Genomic DNA, 19,628 nt, shown 5'->3' with positions numbered 1-19,628 from the left:
AATGAATTGTTATGAAATTATGAATGCCTTAATATGATGATCTGTTGAATGTGATATGTGTATGGATGTTAGATACATCAAACAGAATGCGATGTTAGATACATCAAACAGATTTCGATGTCAGATACATCGAACGAGTTACTAAGGACATTGAGATGTGACTCCTAGGGCGGACGCGCCGAGGTTATTCAAGGACCAGTGATCTCCTGTTTACCTCATAGGGTGACATGGACAACTAGCGTTCCATGCTCATCATGTATGCTTTATGATTGTGATATGATGATATGTCACATTTGTGTTCTGATATGTTGATATGTCACATTTATGTTATGATATGTTGATATGTCACATTTATGTTATGATATGTTGATATGTCACATTTATGTTATGATATGATGATATGTCACATTGATGTTATGATATGATGAAATGTTACGATTATGTTATGATATACCATGATGTTCTTAGATGAACGTTAGTGTTTGGTTGTTTGTTGTTTTTCTTACTTGCTTATTTGCTTGTACTTCCTTACTGGGCTTTTAGGATTTCTCTATGGCACGCGTGGTGACGTGAGGAGTTCTTCATCATGGGGTGTATGGCGTGGGGCAATCCTATGGACGATAAAACGAACAACGTGGAACGCCATTTAAATTATGTTTTGTTTTAAGAGACTTTTCCTAAAATTATCAGTGGGACTCTGTTATTTAAATTATTTGGTTTTCTTGAACCTTGCATAAAAACCTATGTTTTATTTTAAACTTATGGCGCCAACTTGCATGATTTTAAATAAGTCCCCCTGAGACTTTAATAATGGACGGTATTCTTTTATAAGCTATGTTATGCGAATGTTTTGTAAGTATTAGTCTAGGGCGTTCTTTACAAATGGTATTAGAGACGGTCGTCCATGTTTTCCAAGGACCCCCCCCCCCCATACACGCTAAGGATGGGAAAATCTCACTTCACCGCGTCGTAAGTATTTGCTTATGTGTTATTGCTTGTTTCTATTTTATTTAATGTTTCTATTTGTTAACTGTTGTAGTAAATATGCCTCCTGTATTAAGAACAACAAAGAAACAATTGATTAAGGAGATTCGTGCAATTCCTAAAGTTGAGCTTGACGAAGACTACCACGATTGGAAGGTAGCGGTCCTAAAGACGACGAAGGAGGTTTGCGAACGTATACAAAGAATGATGAATAAGAGAGGAGCTTTGCTTTGGCCCATAGAACAATACTGGGTAATGAGTGAGGCGTTGTCAATGTACCCAGAGGCTCTTTTACAGTTAAATCAATCATGGAATAGCGTTGTGATAGATGACATGGAGTTTAGCACTATGGAATTCACGATTCGCGACTTTCAGGTAAGTTATGAGCTTGATCATCAGGAGCTGGTATTAGTAATGACGGATGATGGCGAAATAGAGGAACGTTTAGAGTCGATATATGACGTGGAAGAGGTACTGCGTGCTATACCGCGTCCGACCTCGAGGATGGAAATTATGGCAAACGCGCCTGACTATTACCACATTCCGGAGGACATTTTCAACTATGATTCAGGGGACGAGTCCACCGTCGAGGACTAGAGTCCACTTCATGATCGTCACATGGGGATGCCAATAAATAAGATGGATTAGTAATAATTTCCTAAAACTTTAAGGAAACATGTTTTGGTTAATTAAACACTTTTTGGGATTGTTTAATTTTGGAATATTTTTAGACATTTTTAATGCTATGGATATTTTATGCAAATTTAATGGTGTGATGTGAATGCATGATTTACAAATATCCATTGATATGCAAGTTCCTTCCTTACGATTTTTTTTTCCTGTGATTACCTTAGAACTTCATCATGTCAACCAGAGGAAGAGGAGGAAGGGGAAGAGGTAGAGGCAGAGGAAAGGGTGCCTCTACAAGGTCTGAAACTACGGCCATCCTTGATGTTGAAGTGCCAACTGTTCAACCTGCAGCTCCAGCAGCGCCAACTGTGGACCTGGCTGCAGAGGTGGTAAGGCTAAGAGAAGAGTTGAGACTAAGAGATGAGGAGATAGCGCAAGCTAGACAAGCACCACAGACATCTCAAACGCACCCTATACCCCAAGTACCAGTGGCACAACCGCAGCAGCCAGTACCACCACCTGCACCACAACCTGTAGCCTATGGGTTTGAACCAGTATATGAGCGCTTCAGGAAACAAGCCCCACCGACGTTTGAGGGGAAAGCTGATCCAATGGTGGCAGAAGATTGGCTAAGGTCTGTCGAGGCTATTTTTGATCATATGGAGTTAGATGATCGCCAAAGGGTTTCCTGTGCAGCTTATCTACTTAAGATGGATGCACGTATTTGGTGGGACGTGACTAAACAGACCCATGATCCAAATACCATGACTTGGGCGCAGTTTGTCCAGGCATTCAGTAAGAAGTATTATAGTCCAGCGGTGCTAGAAACTAAGGTTGATGAATTTATAACTCTGGTTCAAGGGAGCCTTTCGGTCACCGACTACGCACAGAAGTTCGATCGATTAGCCAAGTTTTCCCCTGAAGTGGTGCCGACTGATGCAATGCGAGTTCAGAGGTTTGTAAAGGGACTCAAACCGATGATAGCAAGGGATGTTAGGATGACCAGCGCTGAGGTGGCCAGTTATGCAGAGATATTGGATAGAGCTCTTGAGGCTGAATATTTGGAGGATCGAATATGGAAGGATAATGCCGCTAGAAGAGAGAGCCACCGCAACAAGAACTTCCATGAGAGCAACAAGAGAAAGGCTATCGAAGGGCAGAATAGTGGGGTTGATAAAAGGCCTAGACCTCCAGTCCCGAACAGCAGCAACCATAACTCTCAGAACCATAGCAACCGCAATAACCGCTTCAATGACCGGAACCGTGGGAACCAACAGGGCAATCGAGTTGAGCATCCTACCTGCCCTAAATGCACAAGGAAACACCCAGGAGAGTGTCAGGCTGGTACCAACAAGTGCTTCAAGTGCGGCCAGACAGGACACTTGCGGAAGAATTGCCCACAATGGAAGGCGGGACAGAATAACAATAACAATCTGGTGCCAGCAAGAGTCTTTGCCTTAACTCAGAACGAAGCGGCCAATAGCAATACCGTGGTTACAGGTCAGCTCCCTATATCTGGTACAATGTGTAGAGTCTTAATTGATTCTGGAGCAACTCATTCCTATGTTTCCGTGAATGTGATTGATAAACTGAATATGCCTTGTAAGATGTTTGCACATAACTTTAGTACATTATTGCCATCGGGAGATATGATGTTGTCAAATAAGTGGTTACCGTCAACACCTGTAACGGTAGAAGGTAGAGAGTGCCCAGCAGATCTCATAGAACTAAGTATACCGGATTATGATGTTATACTCGGCATGGATTGGTTATCCAAGCATGGGGCTACGATAGACTGTCGAAAAAAGATCGTAGAGTTCAGGCCAAAGGAAGGAGAGGTTTTCTCCTTTAAAGGTGATGTAGCAGGCCTTCGAACACCCATAATATCTGCACTGGAAGCACGGAATATGATGCAACATGGATGTTCGGCATTCCTTGCCAGTGTAGTGGATAAGACCAAGGAGTCAGAACTAAAGCCAGAAAATGTTCACATTGTTTGTGAGTTCCCGGAGGTGTTTCCCGAGGAATTACCAGGACTACCCCAGACAGAGAGATCGAGTTTGTAATCGAGCTTGCACCTGAAACTGCACCGATATCTAAGGCACCCTATCAAATGGCGCTGGTAGAGTTAAAGGAACTTAAGAACCAACTACAGGAGTTGTTGGACAAAGGCTTCATAAGACCTAGCCATTCGCCATGGGGAGCACCAGTCCTATTTGTGAAGAAGAAGGACGGGAGTATGAGGATGTGCATTGATTATCGAGAGCTCAATAAGGTCACCATTAAGAATAAGTATCCTTTGCCTAGGATAGACGACCTTTTTGATCAGCTACAAGGGGCTTCAGTGTTCTCGAAGATTGATCTGCGGTCTGGGTACCATCAGTTGAAGGTGAAAGAGGGAGACATACCAAAAACGGCCTTCAGAACTCGCTATGGACACTACGAATTCTTAGTGATGTCCTTTGGACTCACCAACGCCCCAGCAGCCTTTATGGATATGATGAATAGGGTATTTAAGGATTTCTTGGACAAGTTCGTAGTAGTGTTCATTGATGATATCCTCATTTACTCAAAGACCAAGGAGGAGCACGAAGAGCACTTGAGATTGACTCTAAACAGATTACGGGAACATCGGTTGTACGCCAAGTTCTCTAAATGCGAATTTTGGCTGGAACAGGTAACCTTCTTAGGGCATATAGTCTCCAAGGATGGGATTGCAGTAGACCCATCAAAGATCGAGGCCATTAGAGACTTGCCCCAGCCAAAGAATGCCTCAGAAGTTCGGAGTTTCTTAGGGTTGGCAGGTTATTACAGAAAGTTTGTCGAGGGTTTCTCGAAGATCGCTACCCCGTTGACCAACTTAACCCTGAAACATCAGAAGTTCGCATGGACAGAAAAGTGTGAAGAGAGTTTTCAGACCATGAAGGATAAGTTGATTTCCGCGCCTATCCTTTGTGTTCCCACTGAGGGCGGAAAATTTGTTGTATACTGTGATGCGTCAAAGAACGGTTTGGGATGCGTGTTGATGCAAGAAGGGAAGGTGGTAGCTTATGCTTCCAGACAACTCAAGGATTATGAGCAGCGGTATCCCACTCATGACCTTGAATTGGCTGCTGTAGTATTCGCACTCAAGATATGGAGTCATCACCTGTACGGAGATAGGTGTGAGATATACACCGACCACAAAAGTCTGAAATACTTTTTCAAACAAAAGGAACTAAACATGAGGCAGCGGAGGTGGTTGGAATTAGTAAAGGATTACGATTGCGAGATTCTATATCACCCAGGCAAGGCAAACGTAGTTGTCGATGCTTTGAGCAGGCGGGGACATGGGAGTGTCTCAGCGCTGCATGCGATAGAGATGCCTCTTCAGAAAGAAATCATAAATGCTAGGATTGAAATTGTGACAGGAAGTTTGGCAAACCTCACATTGCAATCCTCTTTACTAGAGCAAATCCGAGAAGGACAAAAATTGGATGAAGCCTTGGTGAAACAAGAGGCTTTGGTACAAGAAGGTGGTAGCAACGATTTCACGGTGTCTGATGGTGAATTGCTAAGATTCAAGGGTAGGATTTGTGTACCTGACAGTGCTGAAATTAAGGAAAGTATCATGAAAGAAGCACACACAACGCCTTATTCCTTGCACCCAGGATCCACGAAAATGGACCACGACCTCAAGGCACTATATTGGTGGCATGGAATGAAGAGGGACATTGCTGAGTTTGTTGCTAGATGTTTGACATGCCAGCAAGTCAAAGCGGAACACCAGAGACCAGCAGGGTTACTTCAACCGCTCTACATTCCTGAATGGAAGTGGGAGGATATCACGATGGATTTTGTGGTAGGGTTGCCTAGAACCACCAAGCAACACGACTCAATGTTGAGGTGTTGTGCATTGGACTTTTCAGAGTCTTGGAACCGATATCTACCTCTAATGGAGTTCTCGTATAACAACAGTTACCAATCTACCATAGAGATGGCTCCCTATGAGATGTTTTATGGGCGTAAATGTAGATCTCCCTTGCACTGGGATGAAGTTGGGGAGAAACGGATTTTAGGGCCTGAAGCAGTTAGTGAGGCTAGTGTGGCAATTGAGAAGATACGCCAAAGGATGCTTACTGCGCAGAGTAGGCAAAAGAGCTACGCTGACCTCAAGAGGAGAGACATCGAGTTTGCTGTAGGCGAGTTTGTTTTCTTAAAAATCTCGCCGATGAAAGGTGTGATGCGTTTTGGAAAGAAAGGGAAGTTAAGCCCTAGATATATCGGTCCATTTGAGATATTGGACAGGATAGGGCAAGTTGCGTACCGTTTGGCACTGCCCCCAGCATTAGCTGAAACGCATAACGTCTTTCACATCTCGATGTTGCGTAAGTATGTGTCAGACCCCTCTCATGTGTTGAGTTACGAGCCGTTACAGCTGAAGCAGGACTTGAGTTATGATGAACAGCCTGAGCGCATTTTAGAAAAGGGAATCAAGGAACTGAGATCCAAAAGGATTCCACTAGTCAAGGTCCTGTGGAAGAATAGTACGGAACGAGAAGCAACATGGGAGTTGGAGGATGACATGAAAGCAATATACCCTGAGTTATTTGGTAAGAAAGAATTTCGGGACGAAATTCCTTTTAAGGAGGGTATATTGTAGTGCACCAAATTTTTTTTTTAGATTATTTAAAATTTTTGTGCTTTATTTGATTTAAATGTTAAGTGTGATGAATTGTTTTATTTAAGTCTTGTTGTTTTATTTAATTTTTTATTTGTTATATTTGATTGTTTGTTATTTTATTTAATTGTTAGAAATGTTTTGGTTAATTAATTTAATAAGTGAATAACTGTGTAACATGTTATTTTACTATTAGTGTTACATTTTATTTAAGTGTGACAAATGAGGTAATTATGTGAATATGGTGCTTATAAATTTACTATATGCTATTTTATTGATAATGTTTTGTTGGTTTTCATGGAATTGCAACAAATGGTTTTTTAAAGGATTCATGTGATTATGTTAGTGATATTAGAATCATGCATATTATAAGAGCATAATGAGATTTTAGGCATGAATGATTTTATGTAATTTTTAAGACAAAAGTTGAGTTTTACAAAGAATTAAGCTTGTTGTTTTTTTCAAAATAATTGGGTAAATGTTGATAAAAAGATGAGTTGCATGCATAAATAATGTTCTTGATGAATGTGTTAATTTTTATGAAATTAAAAGAGGATTTTAAGTCTCATGTTATGATATTTTACCCAATTAATTTCCTACAGAATTTTTATTGAATTTTGAGAAAAAAAATGAGTTTATAAAATTGTATATGGTGATTTTAATGATAAAAAAAATGGTTGCTGGAATTTTGTAATAAAATATGAAGTAAGTTTCACTAAAAATGAATTTGATTAATTTTTGGAATAAATTATTTTTCCTAAGTTATGGTAATATTGAAAAATGATATTTTAATGGTATGAATGCATATTTTGATAAATAATGATTTTTCTTTATTTTGATTGAGAAAAATATTTAGACTCTATTTATTTGTGATTTTTTGAATAAAATAAATAGTGGCTGAAAGTTTGTTTTAAAAAGATTAACAATTGTTATTAAATTGTCACATATGGGCTTTTACTACTTAAAAACTAAGTCTTAAATAAATTAAATCAAAATGTATTTTTTTCCACACTTAAAATATATTTTTCACATCATTTTTGTAACACAATGAAAAAATATATTTTTCTAAAGAAACATATTAAAATAGGTATTTTAATTAAATCCAAGCTTGTTGGGTAATTCTTGATAAATTATTATTTATTTAATGAAAATGTCACATATTTTATTTTGAGCTAAAATAAAATAAACTTTTGAGAAATTTAATCAACTTAGAAATTTTTAAGAAACACAAAGCATGTAATATGGCTATTGATTTTCAAACAATAAAAGAAAGAAATGTAGAATTATCGTTTTTGAAAACGTCTTTATTACGCAACATTCCCACGTATGCATGTTACATGCAAATAAAGTTTTACGTCCAGAATCATGATTATTATTCAACTATGTAATTTTTATAAAGCAATCATGTTAGTAAAATGAGTAGAACGGGCATTATTCTTTTGGCGATAATTGCATGTTTTAGTGTAACTGTTATCATGAGTGCATGGCCCATGCACACATGAGTTGTATGGAAGGGTAAAATAGTAATTTTATGAACCTAAGAAACGTTATTTTGATTATGATATAGGCTCGTTGAAAAGATTGTGAAATTCTTAGCTTGGACCTGAGGTAAGGAAGTTAGATAGATTTTTTTTATGATTTTATGCTATGAATGGTAAGGCTGTTATATGAATGAACTGTTATGAAATTATGAATGCCTTAATATGATGATCTGTTGAATGTGATATGTGTATGGATGTTAGATACATCCAACAGAATGCGATGTTAGATACATCAAACAGATTTCGATGTCAGATACATCGAACGAGTTACTAAGGACATTGAGACGTGACTCCTAGGGCGGACACGCCGAGGTTATTCAAGGACCAGTGATCTCCTGTTTACCTCATAGGGTGACATGGACAACTAGCGCTCCATGCTCATCATGTATGCTGTATGATTGTGATATGATGATATGTCACATTTGTGTTATGATATGTTGATATGTCGCATTTATGTTATGATATGTTGATATGTCACATTTATGTTATGATATGTTGATATGTCCCATTTATGTTATGGTATGATGATATGTCACATTTATGTTATGATATGTTGATATGTCACATTTATGTTATGATATGTTGATATGTCACATTTATGTTATGATATATTGATATGTCACATTGATATTATGATATGATGAAATGTTACGATTATGTTATGATATACCATGATGTTTTTAGATGAACGTTAGTGTTTGGTTGTTTGTTGTTTTTCTTACTTGCTTATTTGCTTGTACTTCCTTACTGGGCTTTTAGCTCACCCCCTTACTTTCCTTCCAGGTAGCAAATAGGATTTCTCTATGGCACGCGTGGTGACGTGAGGAGTTCTTCATCATGGGGTGTATGGCGTGGGGCAATCCTATGGACGATAAAACGATCAACGTGGAACGCCATTTAAATTATGTTTTGTTTTAAGAGACTTTTCCTAAAATTATCAGTGGGACTCTGTTATTTAAATTATTTGGTTTTCTTGAACCTTGCATAAAAACCTATGTTTTATTTTAAACTTATGGCGCCAACTTGCATGATTTTAAATAAGTCCCCCTGAGACTTTAATAATGGACGGTATTCTTTTATAAGCTATGTTATGCGAATGTTTTGTAAGTATTAGTCTAGGGCGTTCTTTACAGTTTTAAGGAACTCTAGTATCATCTTAAAAATGTAATTAGGATTTTAAAGTCATCGAATATGTGGCATTAAAAGCTTTAGTTGAACATGGATCCAATGTTTTCTGCATGTTTTATTATTTTGGTGATATTTACAAAACTGTTATTTTGTTATGAATTATGTCAAATTATGTATCTTTGAAAAAATTGAATATTTACGACAAAATTTTATTTAGATACTAGATGTGAACCACATAACTTTAATTCAATGCAACTATTAAGCTTAAATAAAACCAAACCTAATTCGCTGCAATGCATACAAATGTCATTTCACCATCTAAAGCAATTTCTCAGTGCCACACCTGAAGGTAAGGACTGGGCAAACAAGGCTACCTTAAAGGAATCGATACCTAAGTTCACTGTTATAAGGGTATCTTTTACCCCTCTATCGGTAAAAGATGATGTTTAGCACAACTGATATAAAACACAACTTCTAAATGTCTCCAAGAAACCCCTTCAAATAACATTCTTATAGTAACTCGACTTTATCAGTAAACACAAAGAATTGACATTCATGTAAGCACTTGGGCCTTGTAAGCTTAATTATAACTCAGTCACAACTAGTGTCTACTAGGATAACTATGAATATGAAATAAATTTCCCTTAAAGCATCCATCGATGAATGTGCAAGACCATGGTAGAGAGAGGACTCGCATAGAAAGGCTCGCATGTCCAAACCCCAAAATAACCAAGTGCGCAAGGCGTATATGTACACTAGCCTCAAAGGGGCAAGGGCCTCGCACAACGAGGTCTAACTCTCCTTTGGCATGTGCACGTACTCCCCCGTGACCACTTGACGCACCCCTTGATAGGAAAGGGCCTTACTATATGAGGACCAACTCACTCAGCAACATTTGGCACCCTTGTATTCATTAGGATCGAGATGCACACATAAGTGCGTGACATCACTTGGATAAGAGGCTCGCATAGCGAGGCCCAACCTTCTTGCACATATGCTTACATGCTCCATCTCCCTCGGAGAAGGGCCTCGTATTGCAAGGCCCAAACTTCGTGCACATGTACATAAGTGTGCCATCTCCCTCAGATAAGGGCCTCGCATATCGACGCCCCACTTCCGTGAACATGCACATAGATGCGCCATCTCCGTCGGACAAGGGCCATGCATAGCGAGGCCCCACCTTAATGCATATGCGCATAGGTGCACCAACAGAGAAGAACCCTCACATCTCGACCTCTCACAAAATGCTTTCCCACACATAGAAAATTACAGGAATAGTTCTCGGACTCCACCTCGACCTCATCCTCGGTATCCACGCACTAGGGTCGACACCATGACCTCTGCACCACTACGTTATGACCTACTACCTTGACAGTGTACCAATGTACTATTTTGTCCCAGGGACAACCATGTATCAGGGCCCATTAGAGACCAGCTATAAATAGACCTTTGCCCCTCAGACTAAAGGGTTGGAAAATTCATTGTATACATAGGCTGCTAAGCAATATACATGTTTCCCTCTATTGTTATTGTTCTACACTCTTCTTCTTCAAGCTTTTATAATACCCATTATGTTTTCCCACCTTATACCGTTTACTAGTTCTCACTGTCAACAGTTTGGCATCGTTTGTGGGTAGAATATATGTATCAAGCCATTGTTCTTCCATCAATTCCAACCATGAAAAATGTCGAGGAGTTCAAGAGGCCTACGTTTATCACAAGATGTTGAAATTCATCTGGACGGAGACCAACTGAGAGGGAAAGACCATCTACTGTCGGAGAACGGAGGCATGTCAGGGTAGCATCTGATCCATGGAGGAGAGAAGGAGGCGTCATCTACGACATGGGTACATGAGTTATAAAAATAGGAGTGTTAAAAATTAGATTAAATGACACAATTTATTTTTTTTAATTGTCTTATGTAAAGATTTCAATTTGGTGAGGTAAGAAAAAAAAGTACTACATGGTAATTGTTTTAGAAAATACACCATTAAGCATAGGTTTAATTAACTAAATAAAGATTAATTAAAAACTAAACCAAAATTAATTAGAGTTATATGGGGCCGTAGATTAAGGGGTAATTTAGTCATTTCATGTTCCATAATTACAGCATACAAATGGTGAGTCAAAGGGTCTACATAAATCACAAAATCAAAACTTTGGCTTTAAGTTTCTCTCCATTTTCTCCATCTTGGCCGACCACCCTATGTGCTTTCCTCTGATTTTTTCACACCATTTCATCATTTAAACTCTGAATCTCTCATCTCCTTCCTTTTATACACTTAGTTCTAACCAAATTTTTCATTGCTTGAAGATAAGGAAAATAATCAATAGTTATAGCATCTAAAGGTAAAAGGCTAGACATTCTGTTTGTCAAAGATTGAGTTTTGTTGTTTTTTTTCTCTCTTAAACGACTTGTTAGCTTTTGTAATCTGATTGATGGGCTTGTGGGGAGTGAAAATATGTAGATCAAAGGTTTGAGCATGCACAAAACGTGCTAGAGGTCTCCCCAGTTCAACCAAGTTGTCTGCAAGAGGTATATGGTCACCTTCATCATATTTATGATTGGTTTTTGAATAATATGTCATGTTTGAGTATTTTGATGTGTTAAAATTTGTTATAATAACTGTAATAAGGCTTATATTTCTACTCATCATTCATTGATAAATATTAAATGGTTGACTAGTGATGAAATCCATTTTTCCATAGACAAACTATTATTTTATGTCAGAAAATGATTAAGGCTTGAATTCCAATGGGTTGAACGAAAATTATATGAACTTATTTCTAGATTTTCTTGGTTTTATGGTGTAGCTTAGGAAGCTCTACTACAAAAAAGGCTTTTTTGGGCTCACATTGTGAGCCCTAAAGAAGTTTTTATGGCGTGCTCCTTATGGGTCCTCTATTTGAGAGCCTTAAAAAATGAGGTCTTTTAGGGCGCGCGTTGCGAGCTATAAAATAATTTTTTAGGACTCGCACTGTGTGTCCCAAAATTTTTTGTTAAGTGTCCTTAAATAATGTTTTTAGGGTTGAATTCGCGTACCCTTAAAAAAATATTTTTAGGATGCGCAAAGAGTGCACTTAAAAGTTATATTTTTCATTTTAAAAATATTAATTTAAATTTATTTTAAATTAAAAATAATGATTTAAATAAAACATTTATGTACAAATCTGAAAAATTATAGATTAAAATAACAAAATTTATACATTAACTGAGATAGTTACAAATCTAAATAATCAAATTTTGGAACAAATATGAATAATCAATCTTTTCAGGTTTATCAATCTTAACAAGATGGCCCATAAACTAATAAACACCGCATAGCTACAAACTAGACCCAAAGTAGCTAAGTTATAAGAAACTAGAAGAGTTTTTAAGCAAAAAGGTATCTTAGTTATCAGCAAGCTCTTTACAAAGTCTATGAGTGTGAATAAAGCTTAAGCAAACAAAAGTAGTGTAATTTAATCTCAATGATGGTATTATTACAGTATTGTTAATAACATCAATGACAATGTTATAATTTGAATCTACCTGATGTTTGCAATACAGAGGTATTTAGTGGGGAATTTCATAACGTTCCTGATGGAAGCATCTTACGAAACCTCCACCGAAGTCGGCCATTTATGGTGATGAAGAAGGAGATCCAGATTTCTTCGTGGACACAACATTGGTGATGGAGATATCAACTACAATGTTCTGGAAAAAGAAAATTTAACAGATATGACTAGTGCGCCTTGATTGGTTCTTAACTAATTACATATTTAGAAATAGAAAGAAAAGAACTTAATAGAAATAAGTGCTTGTATAACAAGTTTATTCAACTAATTGATTGCAACGAAAGACAGTAAATCCATATACAAAATAGATACTACAAACAAAATAATATTTCCCATTGCCAAGAATCAATTATAACGTAGACTAAATAGTTATCCAACTTTACTAACAATTTTTGCCCTGGGGACCATTCTGTTTGCTTACAAGTATCTTCCCTACAAAGAAAGACAAACTTGTAAGGACTTCTCTATAATGAGGAATTCCTTAGAAAAACATCTTATGATCAATCACTATAATACAAAAAAAAAAACAATATGTCACACATCCATGCAATAAACTAACTAGCTTCAATATGTTACGAAATCTCTCAACAATATGCCAAGCATTCATAATTCTTTACTCTTAAGGTCGTGGCATAAATCACGAAATAATTCATAATTATTCTTTATGAAATTTAAAGTTTACAATTATGTCCACGTCAAGACTGAGATAGAGTGTATGAAATTAAAAGTTAAGACAATACTAAGATATCTTACTTTCTTTTTTCTCTCATATCTTGAAACCTACTCATCTTAAAATAGTAAATAAAAAATTAGTTTCTTATAACGTGTATTTTAAACACTGCGAGGGTTAGTTTTTAAGTCCACTTTAAAATCAAAATGTATAAATAAAGAAGATAGAGAACCAAAACATGATTATGATTACGTAAGCAGCCACCATGTACATATCACTTAGCCCACTAAATTTTATAGTTAGTATCTGAAATTCTTACACTAGATAAGAAGATTAATGTACCATCATTAGAATGCAGTCTTTAATTACATCGAAACACTTGCTTTGATGATGCCAGTAAACTAGTATATATATATACTACCTTATGTATTGATCGCTCACATTTTTGTTGAGTTTTGTTTAGTTGAGCAAATAAATATCATGGAAAGTTTCTATATATAAGCATATTAAAATTAGCAAAAGGGCCAATGTTATTTTGGATAATAATACTAAAAACAAAAGATGGAGAGACTGTTTATGCAACAAACTAAAAACTGAAAGTTAAAAAAAATTGACCCACAAAACTACAGCCATGACAAACCTATAGAAACAGGGCAGTAGGTACCTCAAAGAACATTAAGAGCAAAAGGGCATGCTCCTAGAAATAGCAAAGTTAGGTACAATAATTAAGAACCAATAAGATAAACATATTCAAACAGAATAATATGAGTTACTTAAAATCGACTCAAGTAAATGAAAATATGAAAAACTGAAAAATGAATTCAATACTATTGGTAACAAGAAAAGCAACTCAAGTAAATGATATGAAAGATCTTAAAAAAATCATACACTTAAAATTAAGTAAGATTTCTGATACAAAAGAAACACCTAGTCATAATGGTTGTAAAGTATCTTTTAATTAATGGTGTAAGAAAGTATTAGATCAAATCTCATCAACAAAAAACAAAAGGCAAACCTATGTGCAAAAAGTAGATTGAATTATTAAAAAAACATGCTATTGTCCCAATCTCTTATTGTAGTTCAATATAAACCTATAATGTAGAGTCCCATAATTTTACTTAGCAAGTTAGATAGTAGTAGTAGTAATAATAACTAGTAGTAGTTATAGTATGTTTATTACTGTGGATTTTGGTTCAAGCCGGGACTTAGTTGAATACTAGTAACAACACTTAAAGATTTTATAAGTTTAACATATAGTTTAAGAATATTAATTATAACATAAGGTTTGTTTAATATAGTTGATTATAAGGATGTCATTTACTATAATATAAGGTTTAGAAAGAGTAATAAGATCATGACACTTGTCATATGCATGTTTATTAAGGAATTTAGTATTTTTGATGAATAGTTTTATAAAAGAAATATTTAAAAACTCTAGGACCTGCCAGCAGCTTTAAAACCGTATTATGACTCAGTCGAAGTTGTTTATCCAAATCAAATTAAGCTGAAAAAGTGCAATTACATGTCTAATATTTCAGTGTATGCCGATATATCGCAGCTATAGGAGCGATATATCACCACACAGGAGATACGAAAAATACGTTGACTTTGCACGAACAATCGAACCAGCCTCGGGAATACTGGGAGAGGCGATATATCACCTATAGGGGGCGATATATCGGCCCCACCTATGTATTTTTGAAAGCTTGGTTTTTCAATTTTAAAAATAGCCTTAACCTCTTGACTAGCCTTTAAATATTTTTGACTAAGTCTTAAGCACCTATTGAACGAATATTCAAATATTTTTCAATTAATACTCATTATTTTTATTCAAGCTAAAAGGAGGAAGTTCACTCCTTGAACTCTATAAATAGGACCTAGTACCCAGCCATTTCTCTCATTCTTCAAGCAGTGTTCAGAGCTTTCAAGCTCCTAGTGTTACTATAGAGTAATAAACACTTGGGTCGGGATATAAGCTATATAATCTTAAGGTTTGTAAACACTTCGGAAGTAAGATAAATAGTGTGCTTTTCAATATTGGGGTGTAGTCCGGTTCTAATGCATCCAAAGGTATTCTTAATCTTAAGTTAATTTCTGTATGTTTCTTTAGTTTCCTTTAGTTTTCTTTACTCAAATCCTAACTGGTTGTTTTCCATTCTTGGTTAGGTATTTAAGTTCTTTGAACTTAAGGTTTCTTTTCGGTAAGCTTCTTCTTGGTGGTTTAGTTCTCTTGTTTATCATCTCTTATCTTTAGAAATACTCACCATTCTTATTGTTTGTTTTAGGAGTGTTTCAAATCCCGTCCTTGTTCTCATATCCTGGTCATGGTAAGGAAAATAGGATAGAATTTTATATGTTTATATGATATGTTTTGCTTATGGTATGATTATGTTATGTTATGTATAGTATAGTATAGTATATAGTCCTTGGGCATATGACTTGTCTAGCTGGCAAGCCCCCAAAATTTATGGGCATATGACTTGCTTGGCTAGCAAGCCCCGCAAATCTATGGGCATATGACTTGCTTAGTTATCAAGCCCCAAGAAGTATGATGGCCATTGTTGTTTATATAATATATGTTTTATAGCATAGGTTTATGATATAGTTTTATGTATATGCTTATATGTGTTAGTAGATTTTTCCTTGCACGGCATTAGGCTCATTCCTTTGTTTTTATGTATGCAGGAAAATTGTTATGGCGGCGAAAGGATTCTTGGCAGCTTGGTTTGTGTATTAAGGATGAAGGGATTCGATGGACTGCGTGAACGATTCGAGGAGGACGTTATTTTTAGTCTTTTTATTATGTTTTTATATATTATCCGCATTTAGCTTTGTAAACAATTTCATTAAAGTTTAAAGTTATATTTTATTTTCAAACAATGGGATCCCATACCATTCATTTATGTATTTCAACATTTACTTTAGACTTTTTAATAAAGTTGTGAATATTTCTTATGTATGTTTTCTCGAAAATAGTGTCTATGTATAGTAGTGTCTACGCAAATCATGATGAGAGCAACGAAGCAATATATTTTAGTAATTAGACTTTTTAAACATTATCCTACTGTAATTGAAACTTTAGAAGATATATGGGAGACGATAGATGATGAAGATGAATTATCGGTTGCTATGAGATATTATTTTCTCATACTTAGGTTCACCTCTAAGATGGAATTCCAATTCACAAATGAGCAAAAGCATAGAATTTTTACGAATCTTCCTCGAGGGCATTTTGAGGCTCAAGATAATGATGACTATGAGGAGATAGATGATGATATGTTAGATGAAGGATTAGATGTAGAAGATCTCGATTTATAAAATAGATTAGTTTCTTTATTTATTTTCATTTATGATTGTAAATAGTGAAAAACCTTTTTCCAAATAAATATCAATGTTATTTTTGATGACATGTATGAGTTTGAATTTTTTTTCTTTTGCAATCATAATAAATAATAAATTTAATAAATAATGACCAAGTTCGGTGAGGGTGGATACAAATCAATGAACCGGGTTTTATATTGAGAGTTAGGGGGCCATAGTAGTGGGAACAATTTTACTGATCCCAGTTCTCCCTCAATATGGTTAACTTTGGACCAACGACGAGTTTCGAGTTTGAGAATTTGGTCATATAGGAAGATTAGAAACATTCTTAGAAAATAATAAAGATGGCTTATTTTTCTAAAAAGTCATAATTAATAGGTCTGAGTTATGTTTGCTTAGATTAAGTTTTGCCTTAGAAGCCTATTAGGGTAAGTTCTAACATGTTTTTCTCAACTGTTAGAACTCCGCTGAAGATGTCGCTCTGAAGGTCTACTCACACTAATGCCAATGCCTCCAACGCCACTCCTGAGTGCAATGAAGCTCTTCCAGTTCGCAAAAGGGGAGTGCGTTCTACTACCAACCGAAGTGCGCCGCCCCCACCGACGATTGACAACATTGTAGAAATTTCCAGGCTACGACAACAAGTCACTACAACAAAATAGATGTTTTATGACTTTAATTGGGAGACATTGGAAGTCTACAATGTCTCCCACTTAGTGAGACGTTGTTGCTAGGGTCATTGTTAGTATATATCCCACGTCTCCCGTTGGGAGACGTGCCTCACTTCCCACGTCTCCCACTGGGAGAGGTGGAAAGTCAAACGTTGACTTTCCACCTCTCCCATTGGGAGATGTGGGAAGTCACTCACCTCTCCCAATGGGAGACGTGGGAAGTCCCTAGGAGACATCCCACGTCTCCCATTGGGAGAGGTGAGTGACTTCCCACGTCTCCCAATGGGAGAGGTGGAAAGTCAAATGTTGACTTTCCACCTCTCCCATTGGGAGACGTGGGAAGTCTCCCACCTCTCCCATTGGGAGACATTGAAAGTCTCCCACCTCTCCTAATGGGAGACATTGAAAGTCTCCCACATTTAAAAAAAATAAATTAAATAAATTTATAATTAATATTATTAATTTAAATTGAATAATTAATATTAATTAATTTAATATTATTAAATTAATATTATTAATAATTAATTAAATTGAAATAATATTAATTTAAATTTAAATTATTTTAATCTAAATTTAAATTAATTTAATAATCAATTAAATTGGAAGAAAAAAATATATTTGTTAGATATATTCAAGAAATACAATATTTGTTAGAAATATTCAAAATGAACAAATATTACATTGTGCATGAAGAAAGAGTTAAAAAATTAAAAAAAAAAACCTATCAACGAGGTCGATAACTTTGGATTATCGGCAACATATATGTCGCCCATTCTTGTCGCAACTCATCAATTTGTGCCTCTGTATATGATGTGCTTGTTAGCTGCAAGAAATATAAAGTAAAATATATTAATTAATTATTTGATTACATTTATAGTTTCAAAAATAATTTGTAAATTTTAATTAATAATACCGTTCTCAAGTAATGCCCAGGACTCGCATGCTCAATCAAATCCTTCAACATCCTCATTAAGTAGTATCCACATGCCACATTGTCCGGTTGGTGTGGACACTAATTATTTAAAAATATGAGTAATTTATTATTAAATTGAAACTTTTTAAAAAATGCATACATATTATTCTACTTAATTATTATAAATGTTCAAAAATTTCTGCTAAAGTTACTTACCTGAGGTTGCTTAATGCGTAGAGTATCAGGGATCTCGACATCAGGAAGATTCATAGAGAAAAAAAGATTGAAAGCGCTGACGATAACTGATACAATCTCCTCACGGTTATTTAGCTCTGAATTCACCGGATCACAACAATAAACATGATATGCATATGGTGCCAAAATAAGCAACATCCAATGTTCACTGTATAAGAAAAACAAAAAAATTATAGCTCAAATGTTAAACAAAGAAATTATTGATATGGGTCGGAAAAATGACAAGTTTTTAAACTTACCCATGGTTCCAAGGGACAAGCATAACTTGTTCTTTTGATTTTACGTCATTGCAACGTCTGAACAGATTCTGAACACGATCGTCGAATGAACTCCCTTGAGTGGCGACGATATTAGGATTGACAAATAAAAACTTGTTTTGGCGACCTTGTTGTACCACATATCTGTAAATGAACCTAATACAAAAATATGAAAAATTGTTATATGAATGAATAAATCAAATTAGAAAATTAAATGAACAAACTTATTTGTCAGATATATACCTCATGTAGCTGACGAGTACTGCTTGTCCAATCTTCTCCTTTCGAGCAAACTGAAGTATGTCATCCTTAAATATATAACAGTGAGACATATCCTGATCAAAAACTTCAGACTCTATGCCTAGATTGACACACTCGCCATCATCCCAATGAGATACGATATTCTGTAATCGTTCCAATGGAGTTTGGGCCAATTGTGTTGGAGGAGTTTGTTGTCGTCTTCTTTCTCGAGGTTGTTGTGTTGATGGAGCTCTTGGTCGTTGTGATCTGGTCCTACTTGTAGAGGGAGCTGTATACAATTATATCAACAATTAAAAAAATTACAAACAAATATAGAATTGTAAAGATAATTATGTAAAAACATGGCATCACCTCATGAGTTACATCTTCAGATATAATGACAAAATCCTTAGGCCACGCTATTGGCGTCCCAATGGCCTGAGCAACTATGTACATGTCCAAATCAGGATATGCAAAAGGGAGAGGACAGGTTGGCTTAAGAACACTCGTAATCATAACTTGGAAGTTGTTGCCTGCCTCTCTTTCAATGAGTGTACCTGATGCAACAATGTTTGAAACCGAACCAATTGTTAATTGGCATGCTCGGCCCTGCATAAGAAACATATTATATACAAATAATCATGTTGAAGCAGTAAAGAAATTTATTTGGTTTCAGAATATTCAAGAAAGTTTAATTACCTCTTGCAAAAGCGGTTGTAGTGCAACAATGTGGTGTTCTGCTTGAGGCACTACTGGGTCCGGAGTGTAGTAGGACGCCTGCGCTGGTGGCACTGGTGGGT

At 36.0% G+C, this 19,628-nt stretch overlaps 1 long non-coding RNA gene across 1 annotated transcript; it reads left to right on the top strand.

The window, feature by feature from the left end:
* Positions 1-14,808: 14,808 nt before the first annotated feature.
* On the top strand, positions 14,809-16,046 carry LOC133780400 (uncharacterized). Its single transcript, XR_009869288.1, has 3 exons — positions 14,809-15,372; positions 15,457-15,498; positions 15,857-16,046. It is a non-coding gene; the product is annotated as an uncharacterized LOC133780400 (long non-coding RNA).
* Positions 16,047-19,628: the final 3,582 nt, after the last annotated feature.

Source organism: Humulus lupulus, chromosome 5 (genome assembly GCF_963169125.1).
Source record: "Humulus lupulus chromosome 5, drHumLupu1.1, whole genome shotgun sequence".
In the NCBI taxonomy this organism is placed as follows: Eukaryota; Viridiplantae; Streptophyta; class Magnoliopsida; order Rosales; family Cannabaceae; genus Humulus; species Humulus lupulus.
The sequence above is the reverse complement of the archived record's forward strand: the minus strand, read 5'-3'. Positions and strand labels throughout refer to the sequence as shown.